Genomic DNA, 16,754 nt, shown 5'->3' on the forward strand with positions numbered 1-16,754 from the left:
CCTTCTATGATACACTCTTATAATCACTAAATCCTTCCTGGTTAGTGATTCACAAATGTTAGTATACAGCAGAATCACCTAGAGTGCTTTTTAAAACACGGATCAGGAGACTATATCACCAGAGTCTCTGAGTCTTTAGGTCTGGGGGGTAGCTTGAGAATTCTTTAGGTCTGGAAGGTAGCTAACAAGCAGGTGTGTGATGATGATATGGCTTAACTAGGGCCACATTTTGAGGAAAAAGTGTGGTCTGCCAGAGCAGCACTAAATTTCAGGCTCACCGCTATGAAGTTTTTTCCTGTCTTATACTTTGATCCTTCAATTCCTCACTGACATTTTATTTTCTTAATGTACCAGAGGGGTGTGTGTTTGTGTGTGTGTGTAGGCACCCGTGCCTGCGTGTTATGTTTTCTGGAGATCCTAGCTGTTCTTGATAAAGGGGTTGTTCGAAAGAACCTGCTCTACCATAACCGGCATGAAGTTTTCCTTTTAGTTTTATGTACAAGTGAAGACAGGTGGAGCGAAGAATGAAAAGATAAACTGGTGAGTGACCCGCCAGTTACCATCTTTTGAAATTTTGCAAGAGGAGGGCCTTTCCTGTGTTGTATCTCTCTGCTACTAACGTTGTATGTGCTAATTTCCACCTACAGCTTTGGCTGTGACCCTTATTTTTGAATCCGTTCTCTTTTTCATTGTGAATTAGGGCAGGCTTATTACTGAGAAATACCAATTTATCATCAATTTTTTCTTTTTATTTTTCATCATTTTAACTTAGCAATCCATTTCTCAGAGCCTGGGGGTTCTGCAAGTTCTCCTAGGTGACTATGCAACTGAATATTTTATTATTTTCTCCATGACCTTGTCCTACCTGCTTGTCACATTTGGAGATCAGTCAATCTCCCATCGATTACTTCCTTTTGTCTTAGGCTTCATTTAGATTCTGGATAAGGATATATATCTACTTCCTGTCTTTTTTCTTTTGGATTGATACGGTTACAAAAGTCTTTTCTGAGTACATTCTTGAGTATCAGATCCCAGTCCCTTCCACTTTTAGGTAACTAATAATGCTTGACTCTTCTCTGCCTACAAGCCAGGTTAGAGCCTCCCTAGGCCTCACAAAATGACAATGTCAATGCCAGTAAATGTTTTATGAAGAATATTTACCTTTGATTCCAGATGTCGATCTTTTCTTTTTGTTTGTTTGTTTTGAAGCCTATAATCAAGACTCAAAAGTGATCCAGGCTTTTTGTTGTTTTTAAAATTATAAAATCTTTCTATGAATTAGTACTTAAACATACTTAAAATGTTCCTGTTGTGAATATAGCTGACAGCGTAAATTCTATATCATCCTAATTGGAAAAGGATCTCATTACTTTCCACACAATTATATAGATATTTTTAAAGATAAAAAATAAGGACAACAGTGCTATGAGTTACTTTTATGGCTAATATGCTCAGTTTCTCATTATAATAGTTGAAAATATAAAAAAGGACTCTGAGAAAAAATGTACCTAATACAAATTTACATGCCACGATGACTTACATGGAGCAAATGATCAATATCTTTCTGGATAAACTATTTCTAGAATTAAGAAAAGTAACATATTAATGGTGAATGCATAGGATTTTTTTTTAATATATAGGATTTTTAGGAATATGCAAATCCAGATTACTACTCTTATAAATGCACAATTTATAAACTAAAGAGTAATTAAACAATCACTTGTAATCAAATTCTTTGATCTTATAAATCTGATATATATCACTTTCAATCATTTATTCTAAAAGATAGTAGTTAAGCTTCTACATTTTATGAAGTGCTATGGGGGATCTAAGATGAACAACAACTCTTCTTTTATTCTAGAAGTTTAGTTCTAGTAAGTGAGACAGTTATAAAGGAAAACAAGCATCAATAAAATTCTTATTACAGACCTAACATATATTATGTCCTCAAAATACAAATGTATACAAATGCAAAATCCAAATAAAGTCTAAACTCCAAAGGAGTGACTGACTAATCTCCAAGTGTAAGCCTGAATATGACAACATCATGAAATGACAAAAGTTAAATACAATTTAGAATTGAAGAAATCTGAGAAATGCAGAGATAACTGTTCTTTGGGCATCAGAAACATTTCATTGTTGGTATGAAATTTTCTCTAAACCTTGAAACATTGACAATGTTCAGACTTTTCAAGGAGAGAGGCAAATAGTGTGGAAACATGAAAATAAAGATATACTGGAATTAACAAGTTCTTCAGTTTAGGTATAGGTGGGTTAATTTAAGTGACACAGTAATAGTTGAAGCTTGAAGAGTACATTAAAGTTACACTGAAAATGATATTGCATACTCAGTTTTATTTAGAAGGAAATACACCATGATGGAAACTTATGAGCCAAAAGAGATACGATATTCATTATTTGATCTATTAACAAAGCTTTGAGTTTACAGATCTAATGAAGATTTGGAAATGCACTAGTGGTTTTGGGAATGTGGCTGAAGCCCAATGATCACATTGGGTGATTATTTATATTTAAAATTTAATATAAATAAATTTAATATAAATAAAAAGTACAAATACTAAAATACAATATATTAAAAGAGAAAAGACTTTCAGGAATGCAGCATTGAGAGAAACTGGGAGAATGATAAATATGAATTACAGTCAGATACCTATAAGTAGAGGCATAAGAAATAGGAAGAGACTTAGAAGAATGCAAGAATGCAATATCATGGAATATAATAAATGATAAATATTTCAAGAGGAAGGATAAAATTAAGCTTATGAAATGCTGCACAGAGCTTCACATTTTGTAAAGAATAAGATTTGAAAGATACCATGGGGTTTTTAAAATAATAGATTATTGATTACTTTTGAGAAAGCCGTTGTACGATTATGTCTGTATCTATTGATCTGTATTTTAACATTTATAAGCTTAGATGAATATTATATAGATTAAAACTAAATTATTAATACTTATTTTAATTCAAAATACAAGAACTCTCTAAACTGTCACTGCTTTACCTACTTACTAAAATATCTGAAACTGTATTTTCCTTTGTAAAACATGCTGACTACCCATAACACACTGGTGTTTCTCACTTATATTCCCACGCACTTTCCTTTCAGCCACAGCTGCTCACTAAAAGTCGTTTGTTTGTTCACAAAATTGCATGTGCTACTAGACCTCGTTATGATTAATTTACACTTTATTAAACATAGAAACTGGTAAAATGAGAATATGGAAGAAAAGAAGTTGCTCTCTCAATTAAAGCCAAGTTAAATATAAGAAAACAACAATGGAATTTAGTCACTAAAAATGCTATTACTTGATGCCTGGTAAGACTATCGTAGCAGGAAAAAATTAAAATTCAGCAGTCACATCACTTCACAAGTGTCTAAGTTCTTTCTTTTTCTTAAAAAAAAAAAAAAAAGGAAATCCTACAAGTTGTGTTAGACCTATGGCAATATGTGAAACATAAAAAGTTCAATAAATATACATTTGTACATTTCAGATTAAATACAATGTTTAATATAAAATGATGTTGGATGTTAACTTTTAATTTTCTTCCAATTTTGTGCCAAATAACTACCTTTTGGGCTGCCACTGGATATCCAAGAGTTATGGGTAAATCCCGTGATGTCATATGTTATAGGTCATGAATATTTCTTATTGGGAAAATGGTGAACTCACAAGACCAATATCCGCAAGAATACATATATATATATATTTTCATTATATATATTTTCATTATATATATTTTCATTATATATATTTTCATTATATATACTCATATATACTCCTCTAGGCTCTCTTTCATTTCAAGGTAATGCATGATAGGGCCATGGTGTTTGCTGAACATGGAAATGAGTTTCCTTTCCAGAAGAAGGATCCTTTCCCGTGTGGATTCTTCTCTTGGGGCAAGTAGGCAAAACAGAAAATCTGTCATTTGTGGGATAAGCAGATTTTTGTCTTAGCTCCAGGAAGTACATCTGTTTATTGGAGATGTCTGAGGAAACTTGGGGATTTGGGGGAATTACAGAACGGATGCAAGCTTCTGAGAAAGTTAAGCTAGAACATTAACCTTTCTAGATGGGAGGAGGGGGAATCCCTGGAATCTCAGAGGGCAACGAGGTCAGGAAACTCCATGTCAGTTAAAGGTCATTTTCAAGCTATCTGGAAAATTATGAACTACTGGTCCTAATGTCAGATATGAACGTATCTACTTTAAGACATCATTTTACCTATAGACGTAAATTCTTTACTTCTGAAGAGCTCCCATTCTTTATCATTTATTTTTCTGAATGCAAGAGAGTATTATGTGTTGAAAATAGGTCTGTGCCTGGGACAGGACAAACAATCTACAGTCCACCATTTTATATTGCTGGATTGTATTTAAAGCTGTCTTTAAAATAATCTCTGATACAGTTTCATAAACTCTTCCATTGGTTTGCTAACATATGTTCAAGTGGCTTTCTAATTATATTCATTTTTTCAAACCAAACCAACCAACTTACACTGAGCATGCCACAGGTACCTGCATACTGAGTAACCTCAGGACCCACTCTTGCCATTTGAGCAAGAGACTCTTACAGCACATTTGCAATCTACACATTTTTTTTAAAAGATTTTATTTATTTATTTGACTGAGAGAGCAAGAGGGCACAAGCAGGGGAACAGCAGAGGGAGAGAGAGAAGCAGGCCACCTGCTGAGCAGGGAGCCTGATGCAGGGCTGGATCCCAGGACCCTGGAATCATGCCCTTAGCCAAAGACACACGGTTAACCAACTGAGCCTCCCAGGCGCCCCATGTAAGCTACACTTATTAAACAGGTAAGTACAATCAAACAAATGAACTATTTAAATATATGTTTTGTGGTAGTTGGATTTGTGGCTGGGAATTTATCTGATGGTTTGACTAAAAGTTTTTGTTTTAAATTCTATTTGCTTAGTACCATCTTCAAAGATAAGCAATGGCTATGTTACACTACTTAACTAATTCACTCACTTACATTCTATCAACAGAAAGCAAACAGCTCAGCAAATCCAAAATTTCCCATCTGTGAAGGAAAATTGTGAAAGAAATTACGAAATGTATCCCCCCAACCAAAACTGATATTAACCAATCTACAGTCCTTGGAGGTATTCAAGATATTTAAATTAGAGGAGGATTATTGTTTCAAGGGAAGAATCGATAGATATTTACTACCAATTCCAATGAGAATAGAAGTGACCCCCAGCAAATGAAATTCTTTTTAAATTACCTTAACAGTACACTGTCAATATATTCCTAAATTTTATTTTGACAGTACCCTGGGTATCTCAGCAGATGAAACTTCTTTGATTTTCATTGGTTTATGCAATTTGTCATGTGGACTGTGTTGAATACATACCACAATCACCGCTTGTTACAAATAGGATGCAGTGAGCATAGAGCTTCCCAGGACACTGATCATTCTTCCCACCATCCAAACTTCCTGCCTTTCTTCTTTATGTCAGTGTTTCCTTCACTTTTCAATGCTGTCCTCTCTGTCAGCATTGCTATAAGTTGAAGAAATCATTTCTAACTAGTCAAGTAACTCAGACTCTCTAAACCTTTTTCAGGGCTTATAGGCTTCTTGCTTTAAAAAAAAAAAAAAAAATATATATATATATATATATATATATATATATATATATATATATATATCCCTCATATGTTCTTTCAAAAAAATCCATAATATAATATTTAACATATGATATTTGTGCAGATGCAAAGAATACATTTTACAAATACCCTCAAGGGAATAGAGAGATACATACGGAATAAAAGCAAGTAATAAAAAATAAAAAGTATTGTAGTCTAGCCATTCCTTCTCTAAACCCTAAATTCTTTCACTCTTCATCTGAAGATTTTTAGTTTCTCTGTTGTCAAATCTTTAGATAATTCAGATCAGGATATTTATATCTTTTATTGTGATTTGTAACCATGTATGTATATCAGAAATGATAAAGTGTAATTCACTCAAATGACTGGTATGTTGCAGATGCTTATACTGCATAGCTGCCTAAAATACAGGATCCAAACACACAATTATTAGAGTTTACAAAAAAACTGTATAATTATAGGTTAGAAAATAAAAATACAGATAAATATAGTTTATGAAAATTAGTTTTTTCCTACTTTTTTCATGTTTGTTTTCCATGTGAAAGTACACTTACAGCTTATAAAGCACATACACTTTAATCTAGCAATTTCAGTCACTGATGTAGTATAGAAAAAAAATCCAGGGGCACCTGGGTGGCACAGCGGTTAAGCGTCTGCCTTCGGCTCAGGGAGTGATCCCGGCGTTACGGGATCGAGCCCCACGTCAGGCTCCTCTGCTGTGAGCCTGCTTCTTCCTCTCCCACTCCCCCTGCTTGTGTTCCCTCTCTCGCTGGCTATCTCTATCTCTGTCAAATAAATTAAAAAAAAAAAAAAATCTTAAAAAAAAAAAAAAAAAGAAAAAAAATCCAGCCAGGTTTTTTGGGATGTACGAGGACATTTGTTGTAGAGTTATTTTGTGTAGCATCAAAACTGGAAATCAGATGAATGCCCATAAATAGAAGAGTGTTTGAATAAAGTAGGATATATTTCAATTCTAAAAAATAGCGCAGCCATAAAATGAATTACGTTAATGTGAGTAGATTTCCACAAGCTATAGTTAAATGAAAAACAGAGAGAAAGATGCAACTAGATAAAGAATAATGACAAAAACTTCTATTAAGTAAGCGTTTACATGTATTTGTGTGGTGTAATGTAGGATTATACTAGCATAGAGAAAACTATGGAAGCAAACACACAGAACTGTTAATGTGGGTTGTTTTGATGGTCGCTCAACTGAAGGAGTTTGAAAGAAAAGGAAATATAAGCCCAATAGAAAGGAAAAAAAAAAAGATGATTGCTTCTGCAAATAAATACAAGTAACAAAATCAATTCCTATGTTCCCAGTTAGGATGGTAATAATCTGCATAAGTAAGCCCACTGAGGTAATAGCTCAAGAAAGAAAAAGAAATGCAGGGTGCTACCTTGCATCCCAAAGGTGGAAACTTGAAATCTCCATTTCACTTTCTGTATTCCTTTTTTTTTTTAAAAGATTTTATTTATTTATTTATTTATTCATTTATTTGACAGAGAGAGAGAGGGTGCAAGCTGGAGGAGGGAGAGGGACAAGCAGACTCTGTGCTGAGCACCGAGCCCAATGTGGGGCTCCATCCCACGCCCAGAGATCAGGACCCAGAGATCACAACCTGAACCGAAACCAAGAGTCTGATGCCCAACTGGACTGGGCCACCTAGGTGCCCTACTTTCTGTATTAGTTAAGAAGAGGAGTAATGGATCTTTTTGGTAGGTTTCCATATTCTTTCTGTCCCTCCCTGTTCCTGATAATGACTCTATTAATGTTATTAACATGCACTAACACACATTATGCCACTTTATTCTTTAAAAATCCATATCAAGAAAGCATTACCAGTGTCCTCATTTTATATCAGTGGTGTTAAATAATTTGTTCAAGGTTTTTATCATTTGTAAATGCAGAGTGGTGCTTCAAACTGTGTCTGTTTATCTGAAATACCCTGACTCTTAAAAATAAACATAAAAACAAAGGGACAAACAAAGCAGAGTCAACTTTATTCACTTCCTTCCTGCCTTGTTCTTTTTTCTCTGAAACTCATAGTTATGTTTTGGATCAACATTCAAGACTTGATTTAGGGCTTGGGGAAAATAAATAGTCTTTTCAGTTTGCCTAGGGCTGAGCATCCACAGCCTACCTGCAGAGTAATGTGACTATTCCACACTATCCACCTGGCCACTGGCGTTCCTTACTGGGGTCTGAGGCCAAGACTTCAGATACAAATATGATTCGCCACCTTGTTTTTCTCACTGATATTCCCAGTCCAAGAATTTCACAGATTACGGGTGACTTTGGGAGTATTACTGGGTATTTTAGTGTCTGCTGGGCAAAATAATATAACTCCTATAAAACACTTTTTTTTTAATTGAGCTGAAATTCACATAACATAAAATTAATCATTTCCAGTGAACAATTCAGGGGCATTTTGTACTTTCACAATGTTATGCAACTGCCACCTGTATCTAATTCCTAAACATTTTCATCACCCCAAGAGGAAACCTCATAACCTATTAGGCAGCTATTCCCTATTCTTCCCTCCTTCCAGACTGTAACCAACACTAGTGTTTAATCTTTCCTGAATTGACAAATTTCATGAACAAAGGTCATTTAAATTTCTGGGCCTATTTCTTGATCTATGTAATTGGGATTGTATACTCATATCACAATTGAGCGGTGAAGAATACATGAAATAATGTATGGAGGGCATCTGGCAGAACAGCTGGAGCAGGGCAGACCCTAAGTTAGGATATTATTTCTCCCATCATACTCCTTCACACTCATTAATATCATATAGTGAACAGAAAGACCTACTCTTTGCAATACACTGATAATATCACTCTTTAGCTAGGAACATCTCTGCTTATACAAAGTTTTTTGTGTAGCGTGTGTCAGGAACAATAGTTCCTGTCCCTTCCAAGGGTCCTAGCTGGACCAAGAATAAAATGGATGTGAGACAGATAACAGGAGACAATCAAATTTAGTAGCTAATGTACAGGGAATTCACACATCTCACTGGCTTTCAGTTCAACCCCTTTCCACTTGGCTACACTGCTATAAATGAGCTCCCAGACAAAGGCATCTCTAAATTCCAAAAGCAGTCAGACAAAATGAAGTATACATGTCATCCTGAATGAAGAAGGCAGTAGGGGTTTGGGACTTCAGAGGAAAGGAATGTACTTCACAGTGTATAAGAGGAACAGATGTTTGGTAATTAGGTGTTTGTCCCACCATACAGATAGGTCACTTGGATAATTTATCTTATTTTAAGCTAAAATTTATCTGATTTATCTAATTACCATTATTCTGGGAAAGACCCCCAATTTAGATTCTTCGATGTAGTTAAGGGAGAGGTAAAGTTTCTCCTGATCCCATAAGGTCTTGACTGCCTTCAGCGCAGAATAATCTTCATGTCAAACTGGCCCATGTTGGGTTGGCCTACCTTTAGTCCCTACATGTAATTTATCCTTTAAACCTTCTTGAAAGGCAACAAGGAAGAAATAAAGAGAGGGTAAGTGTGGGTGGAAGGAAGGGGTGGAAAGCAAAGGAGATTTTAGTTTTCTAACACACACAGGAAAGTACAGACCGAAGAGTGAGTAAGAATGCCAAGCAGGAGGCAGGACAGAAGCCTCATCTCACTGGCTTTCAGTTCAACCCCTTTCCACTTGGCTACACTGCTATAAATGAGCTCCCAGACAAAGGCATCTCTAAAATATGAAAGAATGCTAAAGAAAGTGATTCATGGAGGGAAAAATTGAAATTTCCTAAAGGACAGTCTCTCCATCATTAGAAAGTCACTTTCCAAAGTTAGCACTGCACAGCGGGAAGGCTTTTAAGACCTCTCATTTACTTATAAATGAAAGCCAGAAAAGCAGAAGGAGTAGAAAAGAGCTGGAAAGTTTGAATGTACTGTAAACAATGAGGCGGTGAAAACCAGTTTTCTAAGAAAAGGAAATCACTGGAAGGATGCCAGGGGACTGAATAATAACTAAAGTGGAAATTATGGAAAAAAACTTGTAACTCCAGCTGAAAACTAATTAGAAATATAGAAGGAGTGTGTGTCTGTGTGCATGTGCGCTCATGTGAAGGGCCAGAAAAATTTTTATTTCTTCCCTTCTAGGTTCTTTGGCTGGTTTAATAATTAAATTGATACAAGACAGATTAACAACATATGTAGAGGAGCCCCACAAGAATAGGAGACCCAAAGGAGAGCCAGGTAGTTGAGGCTTACAATCTGGGGACACAATGGGAACAAAGGCCATTCCTGTGCAGGCAAGAGATGTGGAAAACAGAAGTTGTCCTGTTATGCAGATAAGTTCCTCAGGTAAAACGGTATCTCTGTAATAGCTCTCTTCCTGGTACAAGCCCCCTTTAGTTGCAAATTTAGGCAGCGGAGGGGGAGGTAAAGAGCTTTTCCTGAATCTGCTGGGTTTTGATTGCCTTTATTTTTTTAATGTTTTTTTTTTATTATTATTATATTATGTTAGTCACCATACAGTACATCCCTGGTTTTTGATGTAAAGTTCGATGATTCATTAGTTCCGTATAACACCCAGTGCACCATGCAATACGTGCCCTCCCCACCACCCATTGATTGCCTTTATATCAAAGAAATCCTTATGCCAGAGACATATTATGGGGTGGCAAAATCCACTCCCCTCCATGTGTGATCTTAGTCATGCTTTGTATTTATACCTTCACTGAGAGAACTGGGAAGATGGTACCTCTGTCTCTTCTCTCTCTTCTTTCTCTCACAATTCCAGCCATTCAAGAATACATAGTTGTAGTATAGAGGGAAAAACGTCTCCTAAGAATTCATATATTTTCTTAAAAAAAAAAAAAACATAAACTGTAAACTAAAGGCACCCAGGTGTCCCTTAACTTTGGATTTTAAAGCAAAACTTTCTGGAAATTGTTTACTCTGAAACATTAATGTTATCATTCTGTCATTTTAATTTTGAAAAATATTTTTTTCATTATTAATTAAATTTGTTTTTCTCCTGTCAATCTGTCTTATGTCAATTTAATTGTTAGGCCAGCCAAATAACCTAAAAGAGGAAAAGGGAAAAGTTTTCCTCCTCTACAGTATTCACTAGTACCTGGAAATGGAGGAAGAGCATAAGGTCCAGTTACGAACAGATAAATAGGTTGCCATGTTGAATAATGCCATGCACAAATAAATACTTAGCTCCTTCAAGATGAAAAGTCTTATTTATGGGGTGCCTGGGGGGCTCAGTCAGTTAAGCATCTGCCTTTGGATCAGGTCATGATCCTGGGGTCCTGGGATCCAGCCCCATGTCAGGTACCCTGCTCAGCAGGGAGTCTCCTCCCTCTACCCTTGATCCTCCTCCGCTCATGCTCTGGCAGGTGCTCTCTCTCTCTCAAATGAATAAATAATAAATCTTTAAAAAAGAAAAGTCTTATTTTTAAGATATATTTTAAATTAAAACTAACATTAATTGAGAAGGACAGGAGTTTTGGACGCATCTAAAATTTTTGAAGTGCATTTTTTAAGCAACTGTAAGAAAGCTAAATCCATTAAAAGTATAAGAAAGAAAGAGCACTATTATACAAGTTGGTAATTCTGGCCACATAGTCTTCAGAAGCACTGGTCTCTTAAAATGTCAAATTTTTTTTAAGGGAGGGGGTAAGAAGAAGACATTCCTTTCATCAACACTGACTTCTGATTGTCAGTCTCTGAAAATCACTTTTCTTGCTGAGAAATGAGTAGGAATCTTCCTGTTTTGTTCGATTAGACTATTCCCTGGAGTTTCAAAGCAAGATAACATTTGATACTAGGTATAAAAAACACAATCAAAGAACTGAAAAGAGTTACATTATGAAATATATTTAAACAATGTATAGACCTTAAAATAACTATTGTTTTGCTTTGATAGGAAAGATTCAACCAAATTGTTTAAAGACACATTCATATGGATCTCATGAAATATAGTATAGATTTAGCCTTCTCTTCAGTATAATTTTTTATTCCAGCAAGAAGGGAAATACAGGCTTTTCCTGGCTTTGCACAAAATACCATGAAGAATTAATGCCACTTTATATAAATTGAACTAAAAGGCTCATTTGCTTGAGATAGCTAGGTAACTCAAGAAAATTACTTTTTAAGCTTAAATTGTCCTTATAACTGGCTCAATTTTTTATTTTTTATCAGAGGTTTCAAATGTGCAAATGAGTTTTATTCTAACTTACTGTATTTGTTCTTAAATTGTTTTTAAATCTCATAAAGGATAATAAAATGAATGAATATTCACTTTTCTGGGACTTTGGTTTAGGGACATTTTTAGTGGGTTACTCGTTCACATTAATGATATATAGGCTATTTTGGTTATTTTTATATTCTACACAAGTCATTCTATAACTACTATATTTATAGCTATTGGGTAACTGAAAGAGAATCCTAAAACCATTGGGAAAATTCTGAGTCTTTGTTAGGTGTTTCTAACACTTTTGTTCCTCATAAATAATGCAAATAACTTGTATATACTACACAGGAAAGAAGATATTCTTTCCTGAAAAAAAAAAGTTGGGAAATATTAAAACATGAATCTAGTATTCAATTAGGAAATTAAAGAAGGAAATTGAGTAAACAGATGAGTGGCATTTGGATGGAATAAAATACTACTTTATTAAACGTTAAAGTTAGATTTAGCCCAAGAGGTAATTGATGAACTAAACCAGAATGTTATTATGAGAGATTTGCCAGATCCTGAAGAGTGTGTATTATGAAGAATTATGTTACTACTTTAGAAAAGATACATAGTAATTGGTATTAGAAGATCTCTGATGGGGTACATAAGTGGCATCAAAATTTTGAATCACTTAACCTCAACCTATTTACCAATCCTATATCCAGTTACTTTCATAATATTCTTTTTTCTCCTCATACTTTTTTTTTAACTTGAGATATAATTCACATACCATAAAATTCACCTTTTTAAAGTGCCCAATTCAGGCATTTGTTTTACTATATTCACAGGTTGTTAAACTAGCACCACTATCCAATTTCAAATTATTTTCATCACCCCAAGAAGAAATCTCATATCTTTTAGCAGTGATTCCCCATCTTCTGACCACCCCAGCCCTAAGCAACCACTAATCTACCTTCTGTATCTATTTTGCATATCTTAATATTCTCTTTGATACTGTCATATCCAATGTGTTGTTCTTGTTTCTATATGCCCAGTTTTCTCACATCCATGTTTGTGTTCATTATTCTATCATGAGTCATCCACTGAAATGTTTAACTATCACCCAGCTATAATTTCCCCTTCTCTGAATTCCATAAGAAAAGGTATTGTATTTAAACTATCTATTTGATTTTACATGGCAATGAATAATGCCTGACATACAGAGGATGCATGATATATACTTGTTGAGTGACTTGAGAGAAACTCCATGAACCCAACTATTATATATTACAAGTCTATTATGCCTAAGGCAATTATAGGCATATCCATATACTTGGTCTGTTTTAATTCTTTCAGTCAAGCTATGAGGAAGGTAAAATTACTCTACTTTATAAATGAGGTGAATTCATCTCTGGAAGTTTTACCTAACTGGGACTTAAGCCAAGTTATTCTAAGATCAAGTTGTGCGCTTTTTACTAAACCCAATCATGACTACCTCTTGGAGTTGCATGCCCTACCAACTGAGCCAGCCAGGCTTCCCAACATGTTATATTTTTTTAGTGGCTTTGGAATTTCCTATATCACACTGAAGTTAATATAGACAGAGATGGCCTTTTCACCTCTACTTTTTTCCTTTTAAGTCATGAATTAGAAAGAGGTATTTCTTTTTAGGTAGAAAAGAAATTTTACTCCCCTGCTACCTGACAGGGATTTGCTTAGGGCTTTACAGTATTTATCCTCACCATATTGCAATGTATAGTGTTTTTAGTGGTATTTTCTTTCAGATGAAATAAACCTGAAAATTAGTTGTATAGGTTCTTATACCTAATACATCAAAGATTCAAATCTAAGTACCTCTAACACCACCATCTGTCCCACTTGGTTAAACTAAATAAGATTGGCTTTTGTGAATCTGTTATTGTGATAGGCAAATCATAAGTTCATGAGAAAGGAAAGAGTATCGCTCACAACAAGAAGAAAGAGTAGGGCAGAAAATTTTACAAAACTGTCTAAGAGTTTTTATCTGAAAAGCAAATTAAAGCAATACTAAATTACCATCATTCAGCCCAAAAGTGACAAAGTATTTGAAAACACACAGTATCTAAAATAATATTTAAGTAAATAATGTGGTAAAAGTAACATACAATATTACACAGTTATGGGAATTAGTTGTAATTGATGTTACCGATTGTCATAGAGGGAAGTACAGATACATTGCTAAAAGAAAAATGTAGATTAACATATATGGTGTGATAATTAAGTACAAGAGCAGAAACAACAAAACAGCCTTGTGATACATATATGATATGCATAACATTTCTGTCCACATGGAGGAAACTGTGGAAGGTACCTACAATCTTGTCAACATTGCTTTCTTCAGGCAATGAATAGTGGGACAGGGAAGAGATAGGTGATGATGATTATTTTTTCTTTATATATTTTGCACTGTTCTATTTGTTATGGTGATTGTATGTTATTTGAGTTTTATTTATTTATTTATTTAGTTTTATTTATTTTAGTTTTATGGTAGAAGTTAATAAAATAACAAACTAAGTGGTCACAAGACAGAAAAATTTCCAGAAAAGAATACTTTTAATAAAGAAAATTTAAGAACACTGGGTATACAGGTAAATAAAGATATTCAGGAATGATGCAGAAACATAAAAATAAAGAAGTAAAACTTCCTGATTTCAAAATAAATATAAAAGATGTGATAAGTTAGGTCTGATTCTGGACAGTATTGCTTACAAAGAAATTCAACCATTTGAACATACCAAAGATTTTTATGGGACTAAAAATATCTGAATTTATAAGCTAATGTTATATGCTTTCTTTGTTAAAATGTTGAGATTTATTCAACATTAAAAATAGCTAACAATGAAAAGACAAATTCAGTGAATCAGTAGAGCATCCCTCAAATATTTGAAGGACTTTTCATTTGGAACTTGAAGTCTATGTAATTTGCCAAAAGGTAAACTTCAGGCCAATCAGTAAAAGGAACAAAAATTTCATTTTGTCTTTGAGCTATTTTAAAATTTAAATTTCATTTTGATTTAAGATAAAATTCTCACTTTAGAGATGTGAGGTTTTCAAGCTGAGTTTTGATAAACATTTATTGGAAGTGTTGTATAGAATATTTAAGACACAAAGAGGTATCCGAACAAAACAGACTTTCATATCTCTCCCAAAATTAAGGTGATACATTTCCTTGGTTTTAAGGATGAGATAGGGACTGGGGAAATGTTTTCAGAAGACCACCCACCCCACTCCCCCCAAAAAACACAACAATATGGGAATGGAAAAAGTTAATTGGAAGGAAAAGACAAGAAAACAAGATATATCGTGTGTGTGTGTGTGTGTGTGTGTGTGTGCGCGTGCGTGTGTGTGTGTGTGTGTGTGTGTGTGTTCATGTTTCACCATACTGGGAAAGGTTTGAGTTTTATTAATGTAGATGGTAAAATTGAAACAGAAGCAACATATATAAGAGAAAGGGGACTTATATTTCCTTTGGAGCTTTTATTCTGCTAAAATTGAGCATCTCATAAAATTTTGACTTGACTGACAGTTTCTGTTTTCACTAGGATGAAGAATCAAGAAGGGAAACTTACTCTGGACTTCTTCCTATCAACAAGGAAGAATTAGATGATGAATTGGAAGTAAGAGGAAAGTTGTTTAAAAAGTTACCTGGCTCATTTTAAATTCACAATAGGAAAGCTGAACAACTTACTTAGTCTAAAGGAAAGTGTATTTCAAAAAATAATTTTCAGTGATATGGGTATGATGACATATCCAGAAATTCTAAAAGAAAAGTCAACTCCAAAAGTCAGAATCTCATTTAGAAATTCTAAAGAAAAGAAAATGGACAGCATTTTGAAACAAATTAACAAATAAGAAATACAATAATTTTGACTTTATGCTCAAATTAATTTATAAAATTCTAGTGAATCTACAAATGCTCTATTATTTCACTGTTAATTTAGTTAAACATTAAAAAAAATAAGTTCCAATAGGAGCTGGAGTTATAAAAACGGTATGACATAGTCCCTGCCAACAAATATACCACAGTATTGACACGGATACTTATAAAAATTGTATCAAAAGTTAAAACACAGTATCAAAACAACTGTACTAAAATAATACACGAGTTATAACAAAAAACACAGGTTTTAGATTGGCTTCTCGGGATTTACAGGGGCTCATTAGGAGAAGAGGTGAAAGGAATTTTTTGCTGAGGGAGAAATATGGATAGTATAGTATTTCAGAAAAATGTAAACAGTTTGATCAGACTGTACCGAAGACTGTGATACAGGGACATGTTACAAAGTATGTTTAGATTGATCATGGAAAATCTTGCATCCCATGATAAGGAATCAGCATACTTTATCTTAGAAGCTTTGGGAATAGTACTCTCAGACTCTGTAAACAGTATAGAGGAAGCTGCAGGTACAAAGAGCAATTAACAAAGTCAGGCTTAAAAGAAGGTAATGGTCCTGGCTAAGGAGAAGAGATATAGAAAAACTATATTGGATAGATGTGTATTATAGGCTTCCATAGTTATGGCCAGAATCAATAACTTATTTAGGGGCATCAATGCTTCAAGACTTTTTCTCCAAAAATGAAATATGGATGTACTTGTTTATAAATATAGATTAATTAATTTCCTTTATTTAATCAAAGAAACTAAACCAATCTTGCCCTGATAAAATGATACAAAATGGAATAATATGTATTTCTCCTCTGTAGATGGAAAACAGGACAACTACTGACAAATATATCCACAATCATCTGAAATAAAGCCTCTTGTATCCAGTTTTCATACATGACTCATTTTTATTTTTCTATTGAGCAAAATTACATAATGATATAAATTTAATTCCATGTATCTCACCAAGATAGTTGAGTATTTAGAAGAAAATGTGAAAGTCAAATTTAAAAGTGCAATTTGGGATATTTGT

General features: G+C 34.1%; 1 pseudogene; it reads left to right on the plus strand.

The window, feature by feature from the left end:
- Positions 1-9,895: 9,895 nt before the first annotated feature.
- LOC113252679 (60S ribosomal protein L27-like) overlaps positions 9,896-16,754 on the plus strand; it is a 108,375-nt pseudogene continuing 101,516 nt past the window's right edge.

Source organism: Ursus arctos, unplaced genomic scaffold, assembly GCF_023065955.2.
Source record: "Ursus arctos isolate Adak ecotype North America unplaced genomic scaffold, UrsArc2.0 scaffold_6, whole genome shotgun sequence".
NCBI lineage: Eukaryota > Metazoa > Chordata > Mammalia > Carnivora > Ursidae > Ursus > Ursus arctos.